The sequence below is a fragment of the Saccopteryx bilineata genome, chromosome 2, assembly GCF_036850765.1.
Source record: "Saccopteryx bilineata isolate mSacBil1 chromosome 2, mSacBil1_pri_phased_curated, whole genome shotgun sequence".
Lineage (NCBI taxonomy): Eukaryota > Metazoa > Chordata > Mammalia > Chiroptera > Emballonuridae > Saccopteryx > Saccopteryx bilineata.
Window position 1 is genome coordinate 132929353 of NC_089491.1, and position 8192 is coordinate 132937544.

Here is an 8192-nt window from a genome sequence, read left to right on the forward strand (position 1 = left end):
CTGAGGTGGGGGGGGGGGCCTCCGGCTGAGCCAGCAACGACCCCTTGCTCAAGTCAGCAATCCTGGGCTGAAGCCAGAGACCATGGTGTTATGTCTATGTTCCCATGCTCAAGTCAGCAACCCCGCACTCAAGCTGGATGAGCTCTCGTTTAAGCCAGTGATCTCAGGGTCTCAAACCTGGGTCCTCAGCATCCCAGTTTGATGTTCCATCCACTGTGCCACCACCTGGTCATGTATGCCTATTTTTTAAGTCAATTGTGTGGTGTGTTTTTTGTTTGTTTTTTTGGTGTTGTGTCTTATGAGTATATATATTAATCCCTTGTCAGCTGTCTCATTGGCGAATATCTTATCCCATTAAGTAAGATGTTTTTTCATTTTGTTTTTTTTGTTGTTGGTTTATTTTTGTTTTTATTCACATCAGACAGGTAATGTGCCAATGCTGTAACAAGGTTTGAGGGAAGCACATGTCACACAAAAGTGTGAACACCCATCATCACACTTATGAACCACAAAAGGATCAGTTGTCTTTATTTTGTTGATGGTTTCCTTTGCTGTGCAAAACTTTCCAGTTTGATGTAGTCCCATTAGTTTATTTTTTCTTTTTGTCTCCATTGCCTGAGGAGATATAGCAGAAAAATATTGCTAAGTGTTAGATTTTATCGTTCCCAGTCTTATATTTAAGTGTTTAATCTATTGAGTTTATTCTTGTATATAATAAAATAAGGTGGTCTAGTTTCATTTTTTGCATGTATTTGTCCAGTTTTCCCAACATTTATTGATTAGACTGTCTTTATCCCATTGTATATATATTCTTGCCTCTTTTGTCAAATATTGACCATATAGATGTGTGTTTATTTCTGGGCTCTGAATTTTGTTCCATTTGTCTATATGCCTGGGGTGTTGTTTTTTACATGATGATGTAAAAAAATTTTAATTTATTGATTTGAGAGAGAAACATCAATTTGTTGTTCCACTTATTTCTGCATTCATTGATTGATTTTTGTATGTACCCTGACCAGGGATTGAAGATGCAATGTTGGTGTATCTGGATGATTCTCTAACCATCTGAGCTACTCTGCCAGGGCTCTGTATGTCTGTTTTTATGCTAGTATTATGCTGATTGCTATAGACCTGTAGAGTGGTTTGATATCAGGTAGCATGATACCACCTACTTTGTTCATTCTCAAGATTGCTGTGGCTACTTGAGCTTTTTTGTGGTTCCATACAAATTGTGGATTATTTGTTCTAGTTTTGTGGAAAATACCATTGGAAATTTGATAGGATTTACATTGAATCTATAGATTGCTTTTGACAGTATGGACATTTTAATGATGTTAATTCTGCCTATCCATGAGCATGGTATATGCTTCCATTTATTTGTATTTTCTTTAGTTTCTTTCTTTAGTGTCATATAATTTTGAGTACAGATCTTTTACCTTCTTGGTTAAATTTATTCCTAGGTTTTGTGGGTTTGTTTCTGAGGGATTTCCTTATTCATTATTGGTGTATAATCCTCTAATTCATTATTGGTGTATAAAAATGCAACAAATTTCTGAATATTTATTTTGCATCCTGCTACTTTACTGAATTCATTGATCCGTAGTTTTTTGGAGGAATCTTTAAAGCTCTCTATATACAGTATTATGTCATCTGCAAATAATGATTTTACTTCTTCCTTTCCAATTTGGATGCCTTTTATTTCTTTTTTCTTTTTTTTTTTTTTTGTCTGATTGCTGTGGCTAGGACTTCCAGTACTAGGCTGAGTAAGAGTAGTGAAAGTGAACACCCTTGCTTTGTTCCTGATCTTGAAAAAAACACTTTTAGTTTTTCCCTGTGAGTATGATGTTGGCTATGGGGTGTTATTCATACGTAGCCTTTATCATGTTGAGGTATGCTCCCTCTATTCCCACTGTGCTGAGAATTTTTATCATAAATAGGTACTGGATTTTCTCAAATGCTTTTCCTGCATTTATTGATATAGTTATATGATTTTTATCCTTTGGTTCATGCCGTATATCACATTGATTTGCAGATATTGTACCGAACTTGCATCCCAGGAATAACTCTCACTTGATCATGGTGTATGATGCTTTTAATGTATTGCTGAATTCAGTTTGCTAATATATATATTTTCTTAAGTGAGAGGAGGGTAGATGGTGAGACACACTCCCACATTTGCCCTGATTGACACCCACCCAGCAACCCCATTTGGGGCTGATGTTTGAATCAACTGAGCTATCCCCAGCACCTGGGATTAACACTTGAAACAATTGAACTACTGGCAGCAGAGATGGAAGAGAGAGTGAAGGGGAGAGAGAAAGGGGAAGAGAAGCAGATAGTTGCTTCTCTTGTGAGCCTGGACCAGGAATCAAACCCAGGACATCAATATGCCGGGCCAACATTCTATCCACTGAGCCAACTGGCCAGGGCCCAATTTGCTAATATTTTGTTGAGGATTTTTGCACTTATGCTCATCAGGGATACTGGCCCATTATTTTCTTTCTTTGTAGTGTCTTTATCTGCTTTTGGGATTAGGATAATGCTAACCTGATGAAATAAGCTTGAGAGTCTTCCCACCTCTTGAATTTTTTGGAACAATTTGAGAAGAATAGGTGTTATTACTTCTTTGAATGTTTGGCTAAAATTCACCTGTAAAGCCATCTGGTCCAGAACTTCTGTTTGTAGGGAGTTTTTTTTTTTTTAATGGCTTTTTGTTGGTTGTAATTGGTCTTTTAAGATTCTCTGTTTCTGCCTGACCAGGCAGTGGCACAGTGGATAGAGAATCGGACTGGTATGTGGAGGACACGGGTTCGAGACCCCGAGGCACCAATTTGAGCGCCGGCTCATCGGGTTTGAGCAAGGCTCACCAGCTTGGACCCAAAGTTGCTGGCTTGAGCAAGGGGTCACTCGGTCTGCTGTGCACCCCCCCCCTAGTCAAGGCACATATGAGAAAGCAGTCAATGAACAAACTAAGGAGCTGCAACGAAGAATTGATTTTTCTCATCTCTCTCCCTTCCTGTCTGTTCCTATCTGTCCCGCTCTCTGTCTTTGCCATTAAAAAAAAAAAAAAAAAAAGATTCTCTGTTTCTTCTTGATTTTGTTTTGGAAGATTTTATGTTCCCAGGAACTTATCCAGCTCCTCCAGATTGTCCAATTTGTTGGCACATAGTTGTTTGTAATATTTTCTTATAATCCTTTGTATTTTTGTAGTGTCAATTGTTACTTCTCTTTCATTTCTGACTTTATTTGGGTCCTCTCTCTTTTTTTCTTGATGAATCTGGTTAAAGGTTTTTCAATCTTGCTTATAAAGAACCAGCCTTGGTTTCATTGATTGTGTGTGTGTGTGTGTGTGTGTGTGTGTGTGTTTTAAGTGAGAGGTGGGGAGGCAGAGACAGACTCTCACATGCACCCTGACCAGGATTCATCTGGTGAGCCCCCTATGGGTTCAGCAACCAAGCTACTTTAGCGCCTGAGGCGAGACCATGGTGCCATCCTCAGCACCCAGGGCCAATTTACTCAAGTGAGCCATGGCTGTTGGGGAAGGGGAAAGATAGAGAAGCAGATGGTCACTTCTCCTGTTTTTCCTGACCAGGAATTGAACCCGGGAATTGCACACGCTTGGTCAGTGCTCTACCACTGAGCCAGCTGGCCAAGGCCAATCTTTCATACATTTTTAAGGCTCTATTTCACTTAGTTCTGTTCTGATCTGTTTTCTTCTTTCTATGCACTTTGGGTTTTGTTGTTTTTCTAGTTCCTTTAGGTGTAAGGTTAGTTTTTTCTTTTTTTGAGATGTTTCTTGAGATAGGTAGGCCTGTATTGCTGAATTTCCCTCTTAGAACTACTTTTGTTGTATACCAAAGGTTTGGGGGTTGTTGTGTTTCAATTTTCATTTGTCTCAAGGTATATTTTGATTCTAACTTGATCTGTTAACCTGTTCATTGTTTAGTAACATATTATTTAGCCTACATGTATTTGTGGGGGGTTTTCCCCTTAATTGTTTCTTGTTTCATATCATTGTGGTCAGAGAAGATGTTTGATACAGGATTTTAGTCTTAAATTTATTGAGACTTAGCCAGACTAGGAGGTGGCGCAGGCGCAGTGGAAGAGCGTTGGACTGGGATGTGGAGGACCCAGGTTCAAAACCCCGAGGTTGCGGCCTGACCTGTGGTGGCGCAGTGGATAAAGCGTCAACCTGGAAACACTGAGGTTGCCGGTTCAAAACCCTGGGCTTACCTGGTCAAGGCACATATGGGAGTTGATGCTTCCTGCTCCTCCCCCCTTCTTTCTCTCTCTCTCTCTCTCTCTCTCCTCTCTATAATGAATAAATAAAATCTTAAAAAAAAAAAAAAAACCCCAAGGTCGCTGGTTTGAGCACGGGCTCATCGGGTTTGAGCAAGGCTCACCAGCTTGAGCCCAAAGTCACTGGCTCAAGCAAGGGGTCACTCGGTCTGCTGTAGCCCCCCTGGTCAAGGCACATATGAGAAAGCGATTAATGAACTAAGGTGCCGCAACGAAGAATTGATGCTTCTCATCTCTCTTCCTTCCTGTCCATCCCTATCTGTCCCTCTCTCTGTCTCTGTCACATACACAAAAAAGTTTATTGAGACTTGTTTAGTGTCCTAAAATGTGGTCTGTCCTGGAAAATGTTCTGGGCCTTGATCAGGTAACTCAGTTGGTTAGAGCATCATCCCAATACACCAAGGTTGCAGGTCTCATCCCAGATCAGGGCACATATCAATGAATGCATAAGTGGAGCAACAAATGAACATTTCTCTGAAATCAATAAAAATAAAAAAAATAGAACTTAAAATATTCTATTAGCACTTTAAAAGAATGTATATTCTGGCCTGACCAGGCGGTAGCACAGTGAATAGAGTGTTGGACTGGGGTGCAGAGGACCCAGATTCAAAACCCCGAGGTCACCAGCTTGAGTGTGGGGTCATCCGGCTTGAGCGAGGGGTCACTGGCTTGAGTGTGGGATCATAGACATGACCCCATGTTCGCTGGTTTGAGCCCAAAGGTCACTGGCTTGAGCCTAAGGGCTCTGGCTTGAGCAAGGGGTTACTCACTCTGCTGTAGCCCCCAGGTCAAGGCACATATGAGAAAGCAATCAGTGAATAACTAAGATGCTGTAATGAAGACTTGATGCCTCTCATCTCTCTCCCTTCCTGTCTGTCTCTGTCTCTCTGTCTCTATTGGAAAAAAAAAGTGTATATTCTGCTGCTTTGGGGTGAAATACTCTGAAAATATCAATGTATGTCATTCATGTAAGGTGAGGCCACTATTTTCTGGTTGATTTTTTTGGGGGGGGGGTTATTTTCCGAAGTTAGAAGCAGGGAAGTAGTCAAAACTCCTGCATGTGCCTGAACAAGATCCACCCGGCATGCCCACCAGGGGGCGACACTCAGCCTTCTGGGGAATTGCTCCACTGCAGTCGGAGCCATTCTAGCGCCTGAAGTGGAGGCCATGGAGCCATCCTCAGTGCACGGTCAACTTTGCTCCAATCGAGCCAGGAAAGAGAGAGAGAGAGAGGAAGGAGAGGGGGAAGAATGGAGAAGCAGATGGGTGCCTCTCCTGTGTGCCCTGATCAGGAATCGAACCTTGGACTTCCACACATGGGGCCTGCGCTCTACCGTTAAGCCAACCGGCCAGGGCCTTGTTTTTTGTCTGGAAGCTCTATCCATTGATGTCAGGTGATGTTAAAATCCCTAGTATGACTGTATTAATGTCAGTCTCTTTATATCCATCAATATTTGCTTTATATTTTTAGGTGATCCTATGTTGGAAGCATAAATGTTTATAAGGGTTATAACCTATTGTTGGATTGCCAGGTCCCTAGTTATTAATGCTCACATAACTTTAGGCAACTACCAAGCTCACCAGAATGACATTAAGTTCCACAGAGCAGTAATACTGCCTTGTTCATCAATCTTTTCCTAGTAATGCTTAGCATACAAAAGGCCTTTAATAAATAATATTCATAACTTACCAGTTGAAAACTGTTATCTATACTATGAAAGGCAGCAAACTACTATATGATATCCTGTCACTTTTGAGGAAAAGGATCTCAAACATAAAATGGCAAAGACTTGATAAGACATGTTTACTGCAAAAAAATTTACACTGATGAAAGGGAATGGAATTATCAGAATCTGTCCGTCTCTCCTCTCTCTCTCTCTCTCTCTTTTTTTTTTTTTTTTGGCTTATAAACTACAGAAATTTATTTCTCAGAGTTTCGGAGGCTGAAAGTCCAAGATCAGAATGCCAACATGGTGAGATTCTGGTGAAAACCCTTTTCTAGGTTGCAGACTTTTGTGTCCCTCACATGGTGGATTAAGCTTGGGAGTCTGTGTGTGTGTGGGGGGGTTCTTTTATTAGAACAGAATTCCAGTTTGTGAGGGCTTTATCCAGAATCTTTAAAAAAAAAACAACCCAAAAACCCAGTTAATTGGCCTGAATCTCCTCCAAATGACTATTCCTTAAACATTCCAGCCAAACTTTTTGTAGAGTGGGCTTCTGAATTCTACAACCTTGATTTGAGTGTTCCTTCATTTTGCCTTATAGTAAAAACAAGCAGTATTTAGTAAGACTGAAAACCTACTTTTATGAGTAAATGTTAGATGATTAGTATCATACAACTATATTTTGAGGTACTTTGACATTGTTTTGTTTCACAAGAACTTTCCTTTGAATTAGCTATAAAGCCGTTGGTCAAATTTCACTCACTTTATTTACACCATCTTTCCTGGGAATGTGAACTGCCATTATGACAGCTAATTCTAAGCCATAATACATTATTTTTATGTCTTCCCTATGTGCATATATTTTAACTGGAGAAGCACAGGCTTAACCAGCCAACTTCAATATGATTGCTAAATGAATAAATTATAATATAGAAAGATTTCCATAGCTCTAACACATTCTTCATGCTCTGGTCAATAAAATTAAAGGGATATCTTATATACTCAAGATGTGTTCACGGGCAATGTATTTTCATCAATATAATGTATAACTTAATAAATGGATAAAGTTATGTAAGAGCAAATCAAGCTAAGAAAGCAATTGCACTGGTCAGCTGAATTATTTTTTGTGTGTGCAAGAGAGATAGAGACAGGAAGAGAGATGAGAAGCATCAACTCGTTTGTGGCACTTTAGTTTTTCATTGATTGCTTCACATTCATGCCTTGACTGGGGGGCTCCAGCTGAGCCAGTGACCACTTGCTCAAGCCAGCAACTTTGGGCTTAAACAAGCCAGTGACCATGGGATCATGTCGATGATCTCACACTCAAGCTGGTAACTGCTCTCAAGCTGATAGCCTGTGCTCAAGCCGGCGACCCCAGGGTTTCAAACCTGGATCCTCCATGTCCCAGGTTGACACTCTACCCACTATGCCATCACTGCCCAAGCTGGTCCGTTGAATTTTTGAAGTCTAATTCAGTTTTGGATTATAATCAGCTTTAAAATTCCATAAACCTGACACTGGATTCAAATTAGAAAAACATCTAGAAATAATGTGGTATGCATGAAACAAAATCATCAGCGACTTGCCCATGTCTTGACAGAACAAAATTAGGTAATGTGACTGTGGGAGCAAGGCTGTCCCTACCCCAGAAGTCTACAGGCAGTGGAGAGTTTACAAATATCTGTGGCTGTCCAGCTGCTAAGGCACTAAAGGCTATACTATATTGCAGCCAAGCATGACATGTACCTAATATATTATCTTTTTAGAAAAACTCTTGATATAATCCAGTGACCCTTTATCTCCTCCTATCCTTCAGGCTAATGGGCCACTAGTTGAAGACTCTGGCTTTATGATATAAATAATTCCATTGGTGATCAAACTTTTTTTTTCTTCTTATATGCTGCCGCCAAAGTAAATGGAGTCCTATTTTAAAAGACCCTATTAATAAAATATTTTATTAGGATGAATCACAAATTTAGCAATTGGGTTAAGATTTCTATGTAATAGGCTCCTTAACCATGTCCTAAACACTTGTAGGACAAAAAATTTCACTGTGTTTTATTGTAATAGGTTCTAAATTAAAACATACAAGCATATGCCCTTTAAAATAGGTTATGTAGACTAGAATGTAAACTTATCCTCGTTTTAAAACTAGAATTGCATTATACTTAGTGTAATTAACAGAAGGTTGTCATTTATATATCAAGCAATATATCTTACATTCAGCAG

The 8192-nt window shown here is 39.9% G+C and overlaps 1 non-coding gene across 1 annotated transcript; it reads right to left on the bottom strand.

The window, feature by feature from the left end:
* Positions 1 to 415: 415 nt before the first annotated feature.
* Positions 416 to 518, bottom strand: LOC136327611 (small nucleolar RNA U13). Its single transcript, XR_010729795.1, has one exon. It is a non-coding gene; the product is annotated as a small nucleolar RNA U13 (small nucleolar RNA).
* Positions 519 to 8192: the final 7674 nt, after the last annotated feature.